Source organism: Ricinus communis, chromosome 3, assembly GCF_019578655.1.
Source record: "Ricinus communis isolate WT05 ecotype wild-type chromosome 3, ASM1957865v1, whole genome shotgun sequence".
NCBI classification, from domain to species: Eukaryota; Viridiplantae; Streptophyta; class Magnoliopsida; order Malpighiales; family Euphorbiaceae; genus Ricinus; species Ricinus communis.
In genome coordinates, this window is record NC_063258.1 from 21445900 (window position 1) to 21469040 (window position 23141).

At 31.3% G+C, this 23141-nt stretch overlaps 1 long non-coding RNA gene across 3 annotated transcripts; it reads right to left on the minus strand.

Moving 5' to 3' along the window:
* Positions 1-457: 457 nt before the first annotated feature.
* On the minus strand, positions 458-2419 carry LOC107262233. 3 transcript variants are annotated; one of them, XR_007214975.1, is made up of 3 exons: positions 2123-2404; positions 1203-1463; positions 458-1121 (listed from the first exon to the last, which is right to left on the minus strand). It is a non-coding gene; the product is annotated as an uncharacterized LOC107262233 (long non-coding RNA). The 3 variants fall into 3 exon arrangements; XR_007214973.1 differs by having other exon boundaries at positions 458-1463; positions 2123-2419; XR_007214974.1 differs by lacking the exon at positions 2123-2404 and adding an exon at positions 1575-1953 and having other exon boundaries at positions 458-1463.
* Between the last annotated feature and the right edge of the window lie 20722 nt (positions 2420-23141).

A 23141-nucleotide genomic window follows, 5' to 3' on the forward strand; every position in this document is an offset into this window, starting at 1 on the left:
AGACTACAGATAATTATAATACACTAATATAATTTGAACTTATTAAGGAATATAAAAAGAAAAAGTAAAGATGATAAGTTTGAAATAGAGAAAATGCTGGGAAAGAAACATCATATTACCGGTGGGTATGAATCCTGAAGTAGCAGTTTTTCTTCTACAATGCCCAGAAAGTAGCCAATTTATCTAATTATAATGGATAATACAAATGATAAAGGAATAATGCAGAAGGTTAAAAGACTTAACATAAAACACAAAAGTATTACAAGTACTTAATAACTCAGTTTTTATTGCAGAGTCACACTAGTAGAAATTTGTAAAGTTTACTAACATTATTGGTATTCTTGGTAGGAAAGGAGAAAAGGAAAACATCAATTAAAAATGTTTGGTATTTTACACTTCACAAGTGGAAGATCAACCAATCAACAGAGGAAATAATATATCACATGGAAACAAGATAAATCAATTCTTTTGTTATTAAAATATTAAGATTGCCATATCGAGACCCTCTCCCTTCATGCGCATTGGTCACACCATAATTTGAGCAAAAACCTCTAAAATTCATTTACTTGTACAGAAATAGGAAATACTTACAAATGAAAAATGCAATTGTCACAATGTAGAAGGTTTGAAATTGGATTCCACCCTATAATCCAGGGTCTGTTGGTAGTGCAAATACTATACCTAGCAAACAAGTAGCTGCTTTTGGTATTGCAGTTTGGCAACATGTTCCTTCAATTATGTCACATAAGCTCTTATGCTTCTCACAGTCACCTCTGCTGCATTCTCAACCATCTTCTGCATTTTCTTCATATTACCTGAAATAGAATGACGATAGCCTGGAGTTCCTTCCTTTGATTAAACGTCTCCACATATTGTAGAAGTATCTTTCATAGACTCTGGCTGTGTCTCGCCTGATATGAAATGAAGTCTTCATTTTCTAGTTCTCTGTTTTCAATCTCATTTTCCAAAACTTGTCGGGAAGCTGGAGTCCCGGTGGGGTATATGACCGCTTCTTTTCGCAAGTACTTATTGAACTTGCTTAGATGGCTCTGACAGTAGCACTTAGGTGTTATCTTAGAATCCATTACAACATGCAAGTATCGTACGACGAAGGATATATTCTACATGTAAAAGTTGGAGAAAAAAGAAAGATGTGAGATAAAACTTGACAATAAAAAAGTATGCTAATATTCAAGTCTGACCTGAGCTTTCTTATCACAGTTGTGAGAGTTATCAAATTAAGATTGATATGATCGCCTTCTCTGAGCCTCGCCCCATCTGCATGTGTCTGTGAAGCTCTTTCACTTCCAGCAAGGTCTACAAAATTCTGAAAATCATGGATGATTTCAGAAAGGCCAACGCAAAGATACAGTTCTTCACTAGTCACACATACTTATAAGATGCCTCAAATGCTGATCATTGGTTGTTGTTTCTTCTACCAACTTCTCGACCACAGCACCTTTCTGCATATGAGAACCATAAAATATAGTCAAGAGAACACCTATTAGAAAATCTACTCATTCAGAAAAAAAGAAAGAAAGGAAGAAAATCATCTAGTAGCTTGAGATTTCGACCTGATTCTGTGTTCAGCAGGTTCCTGACATTTTCATTATAAATCTCTAATAAAAAATTCTTAATCGTAAAGTCTCTCTGCGGGGTCTGCACTCAGGCCAGTACTCAAAGATCGGTTAGTGAAGTTACAAAAGGAAACTACAAAATCAAGTGATTTACATTTTCCACCAATAAAAAGCCTCCTTTATTGTCTAATTATCATAATAATTTACAATTTTGATAAGCAGTAGCAACAGATCCAGATTAAGCAATCGATACACTCGTCTTAAATAAAGAAATTAATTCAATCGCAAGAAAATCTAAGAAGAAAAAGAAAGAAAATAGCATCTAATATAACAAAACAGCACCAAAAGTTTGTAAAGGAAAAGCGAAAGGAAAGTTAGTAATAGAGAGACAAGTCATTTGGTAAGTATAACCTGCCATTTCTAAAATAATCGTATCCAATTTACATGAAGGAAAAGATCATGAAACACAACATTTCCTTCAATTTGTAACCATTTAAAGCTTCGATTTTAAGGAAATAAATTCAACAAATAAAAACAATACTCACAGAATTCTCAAGATAAGTACAATGCAGATCTATGCACAGCAAGCTTTTCAAACAGAATCAGAGAAAGAGAGAGAAAGAGGAGCATTGAGAGAGAGAAAGAGGGAGGAGCGTTTAGAGAGAGAAATAGAGAGAATTGAGGAGGAAGAAGAAGAGATTTGTTTGTCTTTCTATGAAGAAAAATGGACAACTTGTGTTGTGACCCAATATATATACCATTTGAATTTGTGAGCCCCAACGGCTAGTTTCTTCTTCTTTTTTTCTTCTAATTTGATTTACTTTTTATTAGCGATTGGCATTTTCTTCTAATGCGATTGCTTGCTGATGGGTTGCTACTCGTGTTAGCTACAATCTAAGGCAGTGTACCTATCGATGCAGTCTAGCACTAATGGCGAGTATCAAGGTTGTATTCCTCGGGAAAGCGAAAGCCCAGAGTTACTCCTTTGTTCTTTGTTATATTAACCTAAAATGGATGATGAATAAATTCTAAACTAACTATTAACTACAAGCTAAGTCCTAAGGGAGATGAAAGAGTGATTGATAAACGAAATAATCAAGACAAGAAGAAAAACCCAAAGGGAATCTAAACTAGTTGGCATCCGAACAAAAGATAAAGGATCGGTGAGTCTAATTATGCTACCCGTGGATCTATTTAATCAATTCGGTTTCTCTCGAGATAACCGAATTCCTAAACCTAATAACCTAAAGTTGGAATCTCTTCCTAACGATTGATTCTTAAATTAGCATTAAGCTTTAATCCGCCTCTATTAAGCTTTGTTAATTCTTAATCCGGCTAGTTAATTATCCTTATCTCTAAGCGATTATTAACCAGTTCTTGCTATTCAAAATTCCAATTGCCAAACGGATTTCTCAATCTCATAAAGCAATCTAAACATCACAATTCACAACGTCTCATGAATAATGCATTATTTTATTAATACTGAAAACAAGAAGAATACAAAACCAACTCGAACAATCCAACAATATAATATCAAGCCAACATAGTAAAGAAATCCCAATGGATTAAATCAATCTAGCTAATCATGTTCATTCTCAAAATATACAAGAATTCAATTACAACAATAAGCAAAGGTAGAGAAAACCCGATTACACCCTTGGATGAGAGTAAACAGCCCCAAATCCTTTTGCTCCAATTGAATCGATTCTTATTCCTCTTGCTCGAATAGAAAATCAATCAATGAACCTTGCCCAATCTTTGATCCTTCAAGGAAATCTGATTGAAACCTTGATCCAAGTCTCATTTTCTCTTAGTTTCAACTCAGAAAACCCTTAAAGAAAGAAAAATTAGGGTTTGGGACGTTCTAACCCTAGCCTCCTCCTCTTCTCTTCTTTTCGTTCTTTTAATTAATACCCCCTGTTGCCTCCAACACGGCCGTGTTCCTGGCCGTGTTCTCAACACGGGATGGTGTTCCTGGCCGTGTTACTCTCTGTGGCCGTGCTCCCTAGAATCTACTTCTTCTTTGATGTCTAACACGGCCGTGTTTGTCCCCGTGTTGGTAACACAGCCCATGTTTGTGACCGTGTTGAGAACACGGCCAGTGTTGAGATCAACACGGCCCTGTTCAGCTTCCTCATGCTCGTACTTAGCTCGTTTCGGCAGCTTTGATGTCCACTTATGGTCCAATTCTTTCCTTTTTCATCCTTTAACCTCTTTTGGACCTAATGCACACAAATATATGTATAAGGTGAGTGTTGAGACCAATTCACATCCAAATGTCCATAAAATCAATCTTAAAAACTCCATTTAGATGTGTGTATTTTACGCACATCACTTGTGTTTAATCGCCGAGGTTAATTAATTTCTGTTCAGAAATTTTGCACATATGCCCTCTACAACGTTTTCTTTTTTCTCTTTTCTTTGCAAGCTAATTCAATAATCTTTTTTTTTTAAATCCAACAAGGTTAAGAGTGATCACAGATATTTCATCTATTTAAGAAAATTTAAATCCAAATTCGATTAAAAATATATATATCTAAATCTGTTTTAAATTCATTTAAAAAATTATTATTTTTTATATTTAAATTTGTCTAAATTCGAATAAAAATACATACATATATACTATTTGGACTCCTTAAAAACTCATTTAATATATATAGCTATAAAATAATTTTTTGAATATTTAAATGGATATCAGATATTTTGCCCGTTAAATATCTTTTTATATAAATATTCAAAAAATTAAATAAGTACTCATTTACAATAATCAAATTCTAAGTATATTAATAAAAAGTACAAAATTATACGTAATTTTAAATAAAATCTTATAATTTTATTTTTAATTCTTTTATTTCATACACGATATATATGTATATCATTTAACCGAGTATCAGATACCATGTTTGAATACTATATACCTGTATCTATTTTAATAATCGTGTTCGGAGTAAGTATTTGAGCGTTCATATTCAAACCGACACGTATAAATTACTCGAACATGTTACATAACAGTCCAATCGAGTCAGGTACCTAGAAATATCGATCCAACTGCGATTCCTAAATAAATTTTAAGATTTAACATCGTTTAAAAAAAATTGTATTATCTTATCAATAGATAAGCTAACGAGTTTCATCATTTATTTATTGAAACTTAGATTGTATTATTTTTGGAATTACCTTTACAATGTATTAAAAAGAAAACATATGATAGCAATTGTTACATGTAATAGATGGCATGTAATTCCATTTAAGTTCTTACATAAGAAAATAAAATAAAAGAATTAGTTGCATATACTAATTTCAGCAAAGTCTTAAGTTCAAGTTTTTTTTTATATATTTGTAATTCAAAGTAACTTTTTAGCATTATAATATAATCATATTTTCTAAAATTTGGTAAAATAATTTACATTATCCTTAATACTCTAGGTTCTCTTATATTTTTAGAATATATATTTTACTAATTAATACAATTGCATTGCTCAATTTTATTAATTTTATATTAATTATTAATAATAACATTATTCTATCAAAAGAATATATCTAAATATTAATACATTTGAATATAAATATGAGTTAATTACTATTATTTTACTAAAATCTGGACAAATTTATAAGTCCAATTTTACTTTTTAAGAAGTACAATACTGCCTCCATAATAGTTGCTCTCGTTAATTATTAACTCTTTTTGTCATTTTTTTCTTATCAGTCAAAGAGCTTAATTTGGTCCTTATATTTATTATAACTTTAATTTAATATAATGGAAAGTTAAATTCAGTTCTTAAACTTATTATCAAGTATTAAACTTTTCTAAAATAATTAATTTTTGTAAATTTTTCTAATTTCCTTGAATTCTTTTATAGAAAAAAATCATAAATATATCTTTTTTTATTTATTGATTTGTTAGAAAAATCATAGGTAGCTCATTCAATTATTTATTACTATAATGAAAATAATATATACAATTCAATTCAAAGATAAAAAATTAATTCAAAGTTGAATTAATATACATAATTAGTTGTGTATGAAAATAATAAAAATAAACTGAGGCTTTCAACTATTTAAGATAAAAGATAACAAAAAAAAAACTAATTCTTCTCATTAAAACTAAAGGGAAAAGCTATACTTTTGGCCCTAATGTTTAATGCGATAGCGGATTAGCCCTTAAACTATTTTTAAAAGTAAATAAACTCTTAAATTATCAAAAACCTATAATTTAAGTTCTTCGACATAATAAAATAATTATCACAATTACTTAAAGATGATGTGGCTAATAGTGAGTCTATTAGATTAACAAAATAATTATCACCATTAATTCTCTTTTTCCCTCTTCTTCTTCTTTCTTTCCCTGTCCCATTTAAATATAAGAAGAATAAATCTCAAAAATGAAATTGCTTGTATTATTTGATATACACTTTATAATTTTGCTACATTCTTTATATGGAACTAGTCTCAGAAGCATGTGTTTACTCCGTTAAATTAGTATAGTTCTATTTCGATTGCAACAATTCAATGATGAAAAAGGATATTAGATTTTAACCAATCATACATTTTCTAAGTGTTCAAAAATTGAATCTTGTTTTAAGACCTCCTCATTGAATATCAAGTATAACTTAGTTGGACACTATATTTTTCTTTTTTGAGTCGAAGGAAAGGTTATTTATACTATAAAAAGTTGCAGCCAAATGCAATGCACACACACACACATATGTATATATATATGATATTTAATTCCTGAAAGCAAATCTTTATGAAGATTCATGCTTGACTTGTACATAAAAAAGAGCTCAAGAGAAACCAAAATCTTGATTTTTCTATGTTGGAAAAGAGAGAAGCAAGAAAGAAATGACCACCTCTCAAAAAGCAGTTATACTTCTTTGTACATCCATGCTAAGAGAGCTTATAATAAGTGGTCATAAAGGGTCAAATATGACCCAAAACAACAAAGAAATTTTCTTGTTGTACTTTATCTTTCATCGTTTAAATTCAAGCTAGTAGGTTTTGGGAGGATGAGTTCTTGATAATCTTTTTACTGCAATTATAGTAGAAAGTAACAAAGAAAAAAGCACTAAAGAATTGCAAATCAAAGTTTAGAAAACAAGAATATTGAATATGAGTACTAGTCCTATTACATAAATGGCCTTAAACTAATTTATATCAGATACATAGGTGATCAACTGTTCTCATTAGTTAGATTAGTGTTTCATGGGGCTCTCTATTGAGATCAATGAATATGAATGGCCTTAAACTAAGTTTCTTTATTAGATCCGCGATGGTGGTGGTAAGTGGTAGTGGTAACAATAAGCAATGATGGTGGAGGTTCGGTAAGACTAGAAAAAGTAATTGTATTTTTTTAATTTATTTTAATAAAAATTATTTTTTTACTATTTAATGTATTATGCATATTATTTTTATTTTATTTTGGCTAAATGCATAATTATACCTTGAACTTTGGTAATTTAATCAGTTAAAAACACTCTAACTTTCAATTTAAAAGCTAATAGACACTCGAACTTGCTCTTTTTGTGACACTTTAACACTTTTTGATATGTATCTTTATTCAATACCTCCACATATACTGCATTAAAGGCAAATATTACCAAAATAAATTCATGTATATATATTCATGTGTATTACCAAAAAAATAAAGGTGTTCAGATATTACCAAAACAAAAATTGGTGTGTATGTTAGATTAAATCGAAAGTTAAAGTGTTAAATTGACTAATCGATACAAGTTTAGGGACGTAAATATCTTTTTATAGCTATTTTATGATAATCACCAATGATATTCCTATTCATGTTACGATTACCTGGACTGAGTTTTTGGAGCAGGCTGATTAGTAGTACCCCAAACATATAGGGTGTAATGCATAACCTGAACAGCTATAGGTATGGCCCATTTGGATACTCATGTAGTTTTTAAGGCCATTAAAATTATATATCATTAAGAAGTATATATACAACTCTACTTATTTCTTAGCATAAAACACTCTTTATATTATTATTACTGTTAAAGATTGATTATTATTATATCCTTTTATTTAGATGCATAGACAACTGTTTCTTCTCTAATTTAGACTAGTTCTTTTTATTTGTGGGAGTTATTTTTCGTATTTTTGCTGCTCTTGTATGACTTTTTTTAATTGGTTTTAACAACACACACAAAAATAGTGGCTATAACAATTAGGAGAAAGTATAAATACGTACTTTGTGATTTGACGCACTTTTATTTATAGGCATATAGTATTTTTTTTGTGAATAAAATATGTGACAGCTTGGCCTAGAGAAGCGATTCGATAAGGGCGAAAGTGGATGCCAGGGCGAGGATAGGATGCTTGGACAAGGAGTAGCTTATGGCAGGCTTCTAGGATGACAACACTCTAAGGTATAGGTTACATGAATGAATCGGATTGCACATCGAAAGTTAAAGTGTTAAACTAACTAATTGATACAAGTTCAGGAATGTAAATATATATTTAGCTTTTTTATTTTTAATTAAAATTATTTATTTTTATTTTATAATGTATTAATAGATATTGTTAGCCAATTTTTTATTGACACATCAGTTGTGATAAGTCCATTTTTTATTATAATAAAAATAATTGCCACATCAATAAAATTTAACTGTATTTTAAATTACAATTTTTTGGACACTTTAAAGGTTTATTTGCACCTAAAAATAGTTTAAAGGTTAATACACTCTTCACACCTAATGTTAAAGCAAAAAATGCACCTTTTTCCAAATCTAAATAGGTTGGAGATATAATTCTTAATTATAATTTAAAATAAAAGTTTAAAAAAAATCATATTAAGAGATTAGAACAATTAAAAAATATTAATTTATATATTTCAAACGAATTTGATACTTTCTAATAAATTTAGAGGCTAAATAGAACTTTTTATTAGATCAAATTAAACTTATAATAAAGTAAAGGAGTAATTACTATTTTCCCCCTATGTTTTTCCATATTATACTAGTTACCTCATAATATTTAAAATATATATTTTTTATCATTCAATTCTATAATTTTATACTAAAAATTAAAATTTCTATTAGAAAATTATTAATTAGGTTTAGCTTTATACTATTTGCCCCATGATTGTTTGTTTAATATACAAATTACCTCCTATATTGTATTTATTGCACTAAAATCCCTTTGCATTTTGAAAGTCAATGCAATAAAGGAACTAAATCGATAAAAATTATAATTTGACCATCAAACTTTTTATTAAAGTTACAATTCTACTGTAACCAGTAATAAGAGTAATATCTATTTTATTTTAACAATTTAAAGTTAAATTATATGAATTTTTAATATTTTAATTTATATAAGTACTTTTAAGATATTTAGATTTTACTAGAATTTAATTATGCTAAAAATTAGAGTAATTAAAGAACACTGGTTAACTTTTTATATATATGCTAAAATTGATTTTTGTTTAAAAATTAGACAATGAAAATGAAATTAATTTTGAACGAGTTTGATATTTGATAATAAGTTTAAGGATCAAATTGTAATCTTAAATTACCAGTTTAATCATTCAATTAACACAAAATGGGGTATTAGTTAGTTTTATTAAAACTCAAAAGAATTTTAATGTAATAGAAAAAATGCAGGGACCGACTCATATATTAGGCCTAACTACAAAAGGTAAATAATATTTAATCCATTATTTAACAAAAATTGTGACGGAATGAGTTTTTAGTATAAAATTATAAATATTGTCTAAACATTATATGGGGTAATTAGTATAATATGAAAATACACAGGGGGCAAATAGTATTTACCTCTAAAGTAAAAAGACTAAATTAAACTTTTTTATCAATTAATTTATTTTTAAAAAAGTAAAATTAGACTTGTAAATTTATCTAAATCTCAAGAGGGTATCAATAATTAATCCTACTATCTTATGATAATCACCAATGACATTCCTATTCATGTTGCGATTACCTGGGCTGAATTTTTGGAGTAGGCTGATTAGCAGTAACCCAAATCTATAAAATGCAATGCATGTGTCCTGGACAACTATAGATATGACTCGTTTCGATACTAAAGTAGTTTTTAAGGCCATTAAGATAAGATATCAAGAAGCTTATTCAAAAAAAAAAAAAATCTTATACAAATACCTAAAAAAAACTAACCTAATTAAATTCTTTACTTCTATCTTCAAAATCTTACAAAATTACTCTAAAAATAAGAATTTAACTTTTATACACTTAATTTATAAAAAGACGCGTGTTCTTAGCTTTCTCCAAATTGCCTCCATCTTCTAATGCTACCTTATTACATTTCATACTCATTATTACCTTCTTTACAGTAATCTCTCTTTTGCATTCTTCTAATTCACGCCAAACTATTCGTTTCTTTTCTATTATTACCTTCTTTACACATTGTGGCTAACTACATCATCTTCTTCAACTATTGAAACCAACATTTTATTTACTCGCTGAATTTTATTCAATCAACGTTTTTAAAGATCTGATGAATTTTTATAGATCTTTAAAAGAAGACTTGAAAGGTAAGGAAATTCTTCCTCAACTTTCTATCGAGCTCCATTCAGTAGATATTGAGGAAGAGAAGGAGATAGCTAGAGCACAAGAAAGAAAGAGTGATTTAACATGTTTCTTTCAAGTAACAGTGGGTTAAAGTTTGGGATAATAACTATTATCTTTTAAAGTGTCAATATTTTAGTAGGCTTTTTTTTTCTTTTTTCTTTTTTAGTTTTTGGTGATCTTTCCTTTTATTTGCTCTTATAGATATCATTATATCACATCCTTGGTTGCTGTGTGAAAATGCAAGAAATGAGAAATGGAGTTTAATATAGGGTTAAAGTTTGGGATAATTACTATTTTCTTTTTTGGCTGTTAGTGAACTTTCTTTCTTTTTTATTTTAAGGTATTGAAAAGCTTTTCTTTTTATTTACACTCATTATTTGTCATATTTTTAGTATATGAAACTACAAGAAATGAGACAGACAATAATATTATTATTTATTATTTATTGAATGAGCTTTATTAGAAAATATAAATTAATTAGCTTAAACTTTTGCTGAATTATTTTTATTCTAGGAAAATGTTAAACGAATTAGAAAATTAAGAATAAAAATTATTTCTATTTTTTCTTTTATTTATGAGTCATATGCTATCCCATAAGATGTGTAATTTTGCCAATAAAACTTTAAGATATATAGAAAACAATATATACTAAGTATGCAGAGAGTATATTTCAGATATATGATACTATGATTCTTACTAAATTTTTCTCATTATATTTATTTCAAAATTACCAAATAAAATATTAAATTAGGGAAATATAATTGGTTTTTTGTTGAATCAAATATTGTAGTTTAGATATTTGACAAAATGCATGTGTTGAAAGAATCAGTTTTTTTTTTAAACTATTGTTATTATTGACTTGTATGAATACAGTAAAAAATGTATAGTAAGTATATAATGAGTTTATTTCAGGCATGTGATACTCTAATTATTACTGAGTCTTCTCCATTCAAATTTTAAAACCATCTTTTATATTTCTTTAAGAATTTATATGGACATAATTCCTACTTCTCTTCACCACAATAGATATTGAAAAGAAAACATGAGATATGTAAATTTTGATGTAATAAACATTCTAAGTATATATTTTGAGTATATAGTTTATACTAAGTTTATTTCGAGTATACAAAGGGTATCATTAAAGTATATTATAAGTATATATGAGTATACAAAATTCCTTTGATGGCAAAAGACTAACACTTATACACTTAAACTGAAGCAATAATAATTTATTCATAACAAATCCAAATAAATAAAATTTATAACTGAAAACACATCTATGAAACAATAATACTTAGTATCAAAGTGAATAGTTCTATCATTATACCTATTAATAATATCATAGAACTACTTATTCATCATTTACAATGTGTCAATAAAAAAAAACCATATGACGATCACATCAAGTTCTCCTTCAAATCTTTTTTGTTTTATCCATTTCGTTAAGCTTGCCACATGATTTATACTCACTATCAAAAATCTTCATTTTCCTTGAATTTTTCATAAGAGAATAACATAATCTTAAGCCTCTTACGATGTTAATAAGGTTTTGTTTAAAAAAAGAAAGTTACACAAGCTGATATTTCGCCATAAAAAAGAACCGTACATATGTAAAACTAGTAAAAGCAAAAAGAAACTAAGAAAAGATTTAATAAAAAAAAAAATCTAATAAGATGTATGTTTTGCTTCTTTAGAATCCAAAATTTTATTTTTCCTATGCATGATTAACATGATCTAATATAATCATATCACATGAATAGAGAAGAAAAAAATTGAACTTTTTGCTCTAATTTTTAACCAATAATTAGAATTCGCTAAGCTATATAAGCAAACATAAGAATAATACTAGAATTACAATAGAAAATGCAGTTAAAAGTATATAGTATTTTTTGAGTATATTATAAGTAGATAATGAGTGTCTACTATCATTATAATAACTAAAACTAAAACAGTAACAACAAAGCAAAAAAGAAAAAAAATAGGGAGCATGATATAGAGTTTAGGTCTTAATGTCTAGAAAAATGACCAAATTTTTCTCTTTGTCTCCCCTTCCCATTCTTTCATTTTATATTATCCTTACCTTCTTAGTTTTTAAATTCTTAAATAATACATACACTTCTCTTTTTTTCTTATTGCAACTATTTTACATTATCAGCAAGAATATATATATAATTAAGGAAATTATTAACAAAATAGAAAGAAGAAAGTTAATCTCTTCAATAGTAGTAGAAGGAATGGACTCAAAGAATTTTTCAAGCATATTAAAACCAATTGGAAGTCCTTTTGTGGTAAAAGGAACTCAAATCACCAATCACTAAAGGCATTAATTTCTAAAAGATAAAAAATCAAACCAAGCAATTAAATTCATTAGCATTTAATCAAGATCTATAAAGAAAAAATGGATAATCACATTCACGAAAGAAGACAAGAAAAAAGAATTAGGATGAACCAAGCATAAATCCCAAAACCAAGCAATCATATGTATTAGCACTTTATAAAATCTGTAAAGATAAGAAAGAGGGTAATTACTAGGGGTATGCACTATCCTATTTGAATCAAAAAGCCAAACCGAACAGAAATTTAATTCGGTTTTCAGTTGTCTATATATTAAACATAGAATAAATATAAAAATTATATATTAGTATAATATTTATGTGTCAATAATATATATATATATATATTTATTAAAATTCTCATTTCTTAATTTATCAATTAAATGTAAAATTAATTTTAAAAATATAATTAACATATTATTTTTTAAGATAAAAAATTATTGTATAATTAGAACTAATCTATTAGTTAGTATGATGGAAGAAGTATCTCTTTTTGTTTCTTCTTCCTGTAAGTCAAACCAGTTAAATGATTTAATTAAAAGAGGTAGCTGACTTTGATTCTTATACGGTTTAAGTAGCAATTTGCCCCTTGAATTTGTTGGCCGGGTCCAAATCACCCTAAGATTAATTTCTTGGCTCAATGGATCTTAATATTTAAAAAGCTGAAATACATTTACTAAACTCCGAGAGCATGAAATACATTTACTCTCTCTCTCGTCTCTCTTTTCTGATTAGAATGCATATTTATTGTTTGTCTTTTAGGTTCTTTGTTCAAGAGTGCCTTTTTAGTTCTTTTTTCCTCTTTAGAATTGTAGTTTTGAAGTTTTTGAGTGGGTGGTTGTTGATATGGACATGGCCAAGCTTAAAGATGAACTTGATGGAGAGGACAACAAGAACACCAAAGATAAAGCTAAGGATCCATTGAGCATGCTACAAGGTCCAATTACAAGGTCAAGGTCCAAGAAGCTACAAGAAGCCTTAATTGGCTATATGCAAGATTGGGCTAGTCAAGGAAGCTCAATTGGTCATGCTAGGATAGGCTCAAGTAAAGACACAACTGAAAATGGGCTTTATTTAATGTTTTGCAAGTCCAAGTACATGAAGACTAATGTGGGCTAATATTTGGGCTGAAATCTCTTATTTAAGTTCAAAATAATGTTATTTCCTATTTTTCTTATGTGACGGCTAGGTTTAATAGTTTTACTAGGGTTTCTTATGTTAGATGGCTATAAAAACGCCCTTTAAGGTGTGTTTTAGGGATTCAAATTTTGATTAAAATTATAGTAGTTGTTTCCTTTGCATATTTGCTTGAATTCTTGAATTCTTGTTGAATACATAAACCACTTATCAAGGAATTGATTTACCCTTGTGGCGTGTTAAGGGTTAGGGTTTAAAGAACTTAGTTTTCTTTAGGTTCTGATATTGATCAACCATACCTTGCAATCTGATTTAAGCGGTTCTTGCGTTTTGAAACTCAATTTGTTTTTAGGTTTCTAAGATAGTAATTCACGGGTTCATAATCATTAAGGTTCGTGGTTCTAATCTTTGGAGGTTCTTAACATTTGGTATCAGAGCTTTGGCTCTTAAATCAGGTTATTTATCCCTTTTCTTTAAGTTATTATTTGTTTTCCTTGAGTTCTTGATATTGTTCTTGAAGTATTCTTGGTATTCTTGAAATCTACATTGTTTAGTTCTTGATTCTTGTAGTTTCGATTCTGATTCAAAAAAAAAAAAATAGGTCTGATTGGTTTGATTGTCTTCGTTAGTGGAAAAACGTGTTTGGTGTTGAAATCATTGTTCTTGGTGTGTTTATATAGATATTAGGGTTGTTAAAAGGTTCCTATTACAGCTGGTCTTAAAAGTTTCCTAAAATTAAGAGGAAATTAGGGAGATTTTCATAATCCTACACAAATAAGGATTAGGTGGTTGTTTGGGAAGATTCAAAGGGACATTAAATTCCAATGACCTAAGCCCTATACATACCATCTTATTTGAATTAATTCAGCTCTAAATTCGTTTTTTTCCTTCATTTATTCTCTTCTTTATGTGTCTTTTAAGTTTGAGCAGATTTGACACATTTAAAGCATAAAGAGGTAACCTTATTTCTTGATCAACCTTCCTTGTGAGTTTTGCTTCCTAAATCTGTTCCTTACATGTCTTATACATCAAATTGAAGTTTTAATTCGTTCTTGAGCTTTAGAATCTTGTTTCCAATGCTGTTTGGTTAGAAATTTCCATTCGGGTTGAAACTTGATTGCTTGGTTCTTGAACTTAATTTCTTGTTTCTTTCACCTTATTTTCATTCCTTTTACATGCCCATTGCTTCTTTTTGGGTTTTTCATTGTTCTTGATTCATTAAACACTTGTTTTTGTTACTGTTCCTTCTTTTCCTATTTCAAGCTGAACTGCATCTTTCTTGTTTCTTACATCTAGATTGTTTCTTTATATGTCATTTGCATCTGTTTGAAGTTTTCGCTTGTTTGTAGTCCTAATTTTATTGAAAGTGTGACTATTTGTTTAATTTTCTTGACTTTTGCGATTTGCCTCAACTAAGCTTTTAGATCATAATTCTTGGTGCATTGCAAGCATAGTGAAATAACTTGATGTGTGGTTATTGATTCACATAAGAATCCTTGAAAATAAGCTAAGTGGTGTGAGTTTTCAGCCTTGTGTGATCATTCTTGATTGTGCGAAATACGAGTGACCATCCCCATTAATTGAGAGTAAACACGTGAGGGAGTGTTGGTAAGGTCCTTAATTTCCTTCGATTTTTTTTATTGCATACTAACTCTTATTGCAGCATGTCAAGTGGTTCTAGTGGAGGTAATAATGTGCCAACTACCGGCATACCCGCGGCACAAATGCATGAAAATGAGAGGTTGCAACTTGACATGGCAGCCCAACGAAGGGAAATGGCAACCAATCAACAAGCCATTATGGACCAAATTAATGCACTTGCCCGAGGTCTGGGAAATAAGCTTAATGAATGGGGGAATGTGCAAGGTAATCATGAGCAGCCAATTGGGGTGAATGAGGATGACTTTGATGAGGGTTTTGAGGAGTATGATAATGCAGCCTATGGTGGGGTTGGTAGAGGCATGGGTAGAGGAGCTAGGAGATACCAAAGTCTTGGTAGAGGTAGAGGACACTTTGGTGGTGAGTTTGGTAGTTATGGGAACTATGATGATGTTGATAGGAACTTGAGTAGTATCAAACTTAGGATTCCTACCTTCTTGGGGAAAGCTGATCCGGAGGCATATTTGGAGTGGAAAAAGCGAGTTGACCTTATCTTTGGTTGCCATAACTTTTCAGAGGAGAAAAAGGTGATATTGGTGGTTACCCAATTTAGTGACTATGCTATAGTTTGGTGGGATCAGTTGGTGGTTAGTAGGAGGAGGAACATGTAAGAGCTTATTGGTAGTTGGATTGCACTCAAAACTATCATGAGAAGGCGTTTTGTACCTAGACATTACCATAGGGAGTTACATCAAAGACTCCAATCTTTGAGGCAAGGTACAAAGAGTGTTGAGGATTATTATAGATGGAAATGCTCATGACTAGGGCTGATTTGGATGAGGATAGAGAAGCTACCATGGCACGATTCATTGGTGGGCTTAGTAAGGAGATTGCTGATAGGGTAGAGTTGCAACATTATGTGGAGCTTGAGGAGTTAGTTCACCTTGCAATTAAGGTGGAAAAGCAACTAAAACCTAAAGGGACAACAAGGTTTGAATATAAGGGCACTTCGAGTGAAAGGCCACATTAGTCTAATTCTTAGAAAAAAGGTAAGAAAGGTGATGATAAGGTTATTCCCAATGACAACAAAGGGAAAAGCATTTCAGGCAACAAAGACACATCTAAACCCAAAATTAACAAAGAAAAGAATAGAGACATCAAGTGTTTCAAATGCTTGGGGCGTGGCCATATTGCTTCATAATGTCCAAACAAGCGGGCAATGGTGGTTAGAGACCATAGGGAGATTGAAACAGCAAGTGAAGAGAGTGATAATGATGATGGGATACCACAATTGGAAGACGGCAGCGATGATTGCATTGAGGGTCCTATGGGAGGTGAGCTCTTGGTGGTTAGGCGCACACTAAGTGTTCAAATGAAGGAAGATGATACCTTGGAGCAGCAAAGAGACAACATTTTCCACACAAGATGCCATGTACAAGGTAAGACTTGTCTTATTATTATTGATGGTGGTAGTTGTACAAATGTTGCTAGCACTTTAATGGTTGAAAAATTGGGTCTAAATCTAATTCCACATCCTAGACCTTATAAATTGTTATGGTTAAATAATTGTGGTGAGATCAAAGTGAATAAGCAAGTTGTTGTACCTTTCACAATTGGTAAATATTCAGATGAGGCGCTATGTGATGTAGTGCCAATGCATGCTGGCCATATCTTGTTAGGTAGGCCATGGGAATTTGATACAAGGGCTTTCCATGATGGCTTTCTAAATAGGTACTCATTTGTGAAGGATGGGAGAAAAGTTACTTTGACACCTCTTTCTCCTAAAGAAGTATATGATAACTAATGTAAGTTGGAAATAGAGAGGCGTGAGGCTGAAAATAACAAAAAGGAGCATGAAAACCCAAAGGGTGAGATTCAGCCTAAAGAGAAAACAAAGGCAAAGGGTAGTTTTTTGGCTAGGGAAAGTGAAGTTAGGCATGCATTTCATTCAAGTCGGATGTTATTTGTTGTTACTTATAAAGATGTATATTTGAACACTACTGAACTTGATTTTTCCTTACCGAGTGTGTTTGCTAATCTTTTGTAGGAATTTGCTGATGTCTTTCCCGAGAAAATGCCAAGTGGATTACCTCCTCAAAGAGGGATAGAACATCAAATAGACTTCATACCCAGTGCTTCCATACCAAATAGACCAACCTATAGAAGTAATCCAGAGGAGACAAAGGAGCTTCAAAGGCAAGTGGAAGAACTGATGTCAAAGGGGTATGTGCGTGAGAGTTTAAGCCCTTGTGCGATTCCAGTGATTTTGGTTCCAAAGAAGGATGGCACATGGAGAATGTGTGTGGACTGCCATGCAATCAATAAAATAATGGTAAAGTATCGTCATCCCATTCCTAGGTTAGATGATATGCTTGATGAGTTGCATGGTGCATGTTTGTTTACTAAGATTGATTTGCGTTCTGGTTATTATCAAATTCGCATGAAAACTAGTGATGAGTGGAAAACGGCTTTTAAGACTAAGTATGGTCTTTATGAGTGGTTAGTTATGCCGTTTGGGCTTACAAATGCACCTAGTACTTTTATGAGGTTGATGAACCATGTCTTGCGTGAGTGTCTTGGTAAATTTGTGGTTGTGTATTTTGATGATATCTTAGTTTATTCCAGGTCCATTGATGATCATGTCATGCATGTGCGTAGGGTTCTAGACATTCTTAGGGTAGAAAAATTGTATGCCAATTTGAAAAAGTTTGCTTTTTGCATGGATAAAGTTAATTTCCTTGGTTTTGTTGTTAGTTCAAAGGGGCTCGAGGTTGATGTGGAGAAAGTGGAAGCAATTAGGGAGTGGCCAACACCTAAAAACATTAGCCAAGTTAGGAGTTTTCATAGCTTGGCTAGTTTCTATAGGAGGTTCATTAAGGACTTTAGTAGTATAGCTGCACCTTTGAATAAAATTGTCAAGAAAAATGTTGGGTTTACTTGGGCTGATGCACAAGAACATGCTTTTAATATGCTTCAAGATAAGTTGTGTGCTGCTCCTTTGTTGGTTTTACCTAACTTTGATAAAACCTTTGAGATTGAGTGTGATGCTAGTGGCATTGGGATTGGGGCTATTTCGATGCAAGAGGGCAGACCTATATGCTATTTTAGTGAAAAACTAAATGGAGCAGCCCTTCGGTACCCAACCTATGACAAAGAACTCTATGCTTTGGTTCGGGCCTTGCAAACATGGCAACACTATTTATGGCCCAAAGAATTTGTCATCCACACAGATCATGAGAGTTTGAAGCATCTCAAAAGGCAAGACAAACTGAACCGAAGACATGCTAAATGGATGGAGTTCATTGAGACATTCCCATATGTGATCAAATACAAGAAAGGTAAGGAGAATGTGGTTACTGATGCACTATCTCGCAGGTATGCTTTACTTACTACTCTTGATTCTAAATTGTTGGGCTTTGAGTTCATAAAAGAGTTGTATGTGAGTGATAATGATTTCAGCGGCATGTTTACAACTTGTGCTAATGGGGTTGTTCCTGCTGATTTTTATGTGTTTGAGGGGTTTCTTTTCAAGAAAAATCGCCTTTGTATTCCTAATTGTTCTTTGCGGGCTGTATTGGTTAGGGAAGCACATGGGGGCGGTTTAATGGGTCATTTTAGGGTGCAAAAGACTTATGATATTTTGATTGAGCATTTTTATTACCCATGCATTAAACGTGATGTGCATAAAATTTATGGTCAATGCATTGTGTGTTTGAAGGCTAAGTCCAAATTGCAACCCCATGGGTTATATACACCTTTACCTATTCCTGATGTTCCTTGGACAGATTTGTCTATGGACTTTGTACTTGGTTTGCTGAGATCTAGGAAAGGTAGAGATAATATATTTGTTGTTGTGGATAGGTTTAGTAAAATGGCTCACTTTATCCCTTGCCATAAAAGTGATGATGCTGTCCATATTGCTGATTTGTTTCTTAGGGAAGTTATGCGTTTGCATGGAGTACCTAGGACCATTGTTAGTGATAGAGATGTTAAATTTCTAAGTCACTTTTGGCGTGTGCTATGGGGTAAGTTAGGAACTAAATTGCTTTTTTCTACTACTTGCCATCCACAGACAGATGGACAAATTGAAGTTGTGAATAGGACCTTGGTTCAATTGCTTCGTGCTTTGATTTCTAGGAATTTAAAATCTTGGGAGGATTTGTTGCCATATGTTGAATTTGCATATAATAGAGCTGTTCATAGCACTACACACACTTCACCATTTGAAATTGTATATGGCTTTAATCCTTTAACTCCTATTGATTTGATTCCTTTGCCTCTTAACAAGCTTGTTAGTGTTGAAGGTTCTTCTAAGGCAGATTTGGTTAAAAAGCTACACAAACAAGTTAATGAGAGAATTGAGAAGCAAAATGCAAAAGTGGCCGAGAGGGTTAATAAAGGACGAATTCCAATGGTATTCCAACCTGGAGATTGGGTTTGGGTGCATTTTCGTAAGGAAAGGTTCCCAAATCAAAGAAAGTCTAAACTAAGTCTGAGGGGTGATGGTCCATTTCAAGTCCTTGAGAGGATCAATGACAATGCCTACAAGATTGATTTGAAAGGTGAGTATAATGTGAGTGGTACATTTAATGTTGCTGATTTGAGTCCTTTTGATGTAGGTGATGAACTTGATTCGAGGACGAATCATCCTAAAGAAGGAGGGAATGATATGGACATGGCCAAGCTTAAAGATGGACTTGATGGAGAGGACAACAAGAAAACCAAAGATAAAGCTAAGGATCCATTGAGCATGCTACAAGGTCCAATTACAAGGTCAAGGTCTAAGAAGCTACAAGAAGCCTTAATTGGCTCAATTGGTCATGCTAGGATAGGCCCAAGTAAAGACACAATTGAATGGGCTGAATTTGAGCATGCTAGGGTTTCTTATGTTAGATGGCTATAAAAACGCCCTTTAAGGTGTGTTTTAGGGATTTGAATTTTGATTAAAATTATAGTAGTTGTTTCCTTTGCATATTTGCTTGAATTCTTGAATTCTTGTTGAATACATAAACCACTTATCAAGGAATTGATCTATCCTTGTGGCGTGTTAAGGGTTAGGGTTTAAAGAACTTAGTTTTCTTTAGGTTCTGATATTGATCAACCATACCTTGCAATCTGATTTAAGCGGTTCTTGGGTTTTGAAACTCAATTTGTTTTTGGGTTTCTAAGATAGTAATTCACGGGTTCATAATCATTAGGGTTCTTGGTTCTAATCCTTAGAGGTTCTTAACAGTTGTGGTGCAATTATTCAGAGAATGAAGAAAGTGCTTAGAGAAGACCCTTTGACCTCCTAATTTGCAGATGTTCCACTCGAAGAAGATTCTAGTTGGTAGTAGACTCTTTTCCTTTTGTAACGTATTTGGGTTGATGATGAAGAGTCATCTCGAAAAAATTTAGAAGTTAGAGAACGAGTTTTTAGTTTAGAAAAGAAATTAAAATACTTCTATTATCTTGTTTGACTCTCTCAGAGATTAAAAGAAATAGGTCTTGACCCTTGGTTTATTTTCAATTTTCTCTTGGTTTTTTGTGGAATGGCTGGTTGACACGCTTATCGATCAACTGTATTTCTTAAAGCGCCTTTTCTAGGTTTCTCCATAACCTTCCCCTGAGCAAAATCAACCTAAAAAATGCGAGAACTATTGGAAAATTATTGGTTGGTTTTATCAAGGTGGAGACTATTACACCTTCGAGTTTATTTTTAACATGAAGGTCTTAGTTAATCTTGATCAACAAAAGTCTACTCGGTTCTGGAATGACAGGAAGAAGCTCCTAGTTTTATTGGATCCATTTCTAATATGGCTTCAAGAACTCTACTTTCTTTAGCGAAGAATAGGCATATGAACTAAGTCATCATCCTCGCTCTCCTATTTGTACTGACATTTCGGGTGGCGACTCTAATTTTTTCTATGGTTACATGATCATTGTATTCTAGATCTCTAGACCGAATTACTCTTTTTGAAATTGGCCTAGTATGAAGAACAGTTTCTCGACAAAGTGAGGAGGTTGCAAATCACTCGAGGCCGGGGTCAAGATTAATCATTGTGTGAGTTTGAAATAGAGTAATCATTAATTAATTCAATTAGTAGGAGTAGGAATGTATATTTTCTTATAGGATTGTAGGATTGAATTTTTAGATTAAGATTAGAAATGTATTAAAGTAGTTAATTTGATGAATTACCAATTAATACCAAATATTTTTAGTTAGTTCAAGAATTTTCCATCCCCTTCACCATAGTAGGAATGTGTAAGTGCAATAGTTTTTAGACTTAGGCCCCAAGTGATTTTAAACCATGTCACTGTGTTGAGAAACTGCTCTTCATACTAGGCTCGTTTCAAAATGAATTGTTTGCTCTAGGGAACCTAGAAGACCACAATTATCATGTTATCATCGAAAAAGTGGAGTCGCCACCCAAAAATATTGACATAAATAAGAGAGTAAGGATATACAACTTTATATCCCTTGTGAAGAGCCTAGTATTCCCCTCTTCAATATCACATAAAAGGTTTGAAGAGGCATCCCTATCTGCCAAGGCTCGCCTAGATTCCACTAAAGTAAATGAATCTTTTTCTAGCTTAATCAAATTACATTAATCTAGTCAATTCTACTTATTTTAAAGTATGAATATTTTCTTATCTAATTTACTGTGATGTGAGCAAATAATTCTAACCTAATTGGTACCCCCAACTAATCCTATAAGTTGCACTCAAAACTTTTACATGCAAGGTGACCAAATTAGATTATAATTTTATTACCTAAATCTAGGTGCCGAATTCATTTTAGCTTAGCATGTTAAAAATGGAACTATGAGGCATATGAAACTTACATTGGTAAGCTTTGTTCATCTTATATTAGGCATGTGGGGTGATCACTCATAAATTCTAAGTTGGTTTTATATTCCCTTATAGACATGTGTGGTGAAAACCTAAAAACAATAAAAAGAACATACATAGAAGGGGGAGGAGAAAAAAGAAATCCAGAAAGGGGTTAAGGAGGTCGGGACGATTAAGGGAAATTAATTACAACCATGGCTTAAAAGCCTCAAAACAATCAAATAAGAAAAACTAATTAATTAACTAAACTAATCCTAAAAGTCTAAAGAAGATCGCTTAGGATCTCTAAACCGGATAAGTAGAATCTGTCATTATCAAAAAATTTAGGTTCGTAAAGGACATTAACAAATAAAAATTGTAAATAAACAAATAAATTATAAAATAAAAGAAATTAAAAGCGAATTAAGAACAACTATAAAATAATATTAGAACTACTGGAAAAGATATAACAGAAAATAAACTTGCATTTGAATTGTAGCACAATCAGTAATAAATTAATAAACTATTAAATTTAATACTTCCACCAACAAAAGAAGCTAAACCAACAAAATAAAGTGTTATAATATTATGACTATTGTAATGGAAATTTTAATTATCTTCAGTTATAAGCCATATTTTCTTTAATAAATTTTATTAGATTCTAATGGACTTGTAATTACTACTTATATGTTTGTTTCAATTCAGACTACAGATAATTATAATCCAGTAATGTAATTTGAACTCATTAAGAAATATAAAAAGAAAGAAGTAAAGATGATAAGTTTAAAATAGACATAATGTTGGAAAAGAAACAGCCTATTACTATCACCGGTGGGTATGGGTCCTGAAGTAGCAGTTTTTCTTCTACAATGCCCCGAAAGTAGCCAATTTATCTAATTATGATGGATACAAGTGATAAAGGAAGAATGCAAACAATTAAAGGACTTAAAAAAGACACAAAAGTATTGTATAACTTAGTTTTTATTACAAAGTCACACTTGTAGAAATTTGTAAAGTCTACTAATATTGTTGGTATTCTTGACAGGAAAGGAGAAAAGGAAACATCAATTAAAACTGTTTGGTATTTTACATTCAATGGATTATTAACAGCTGCAAGTAATGTGTCAGTT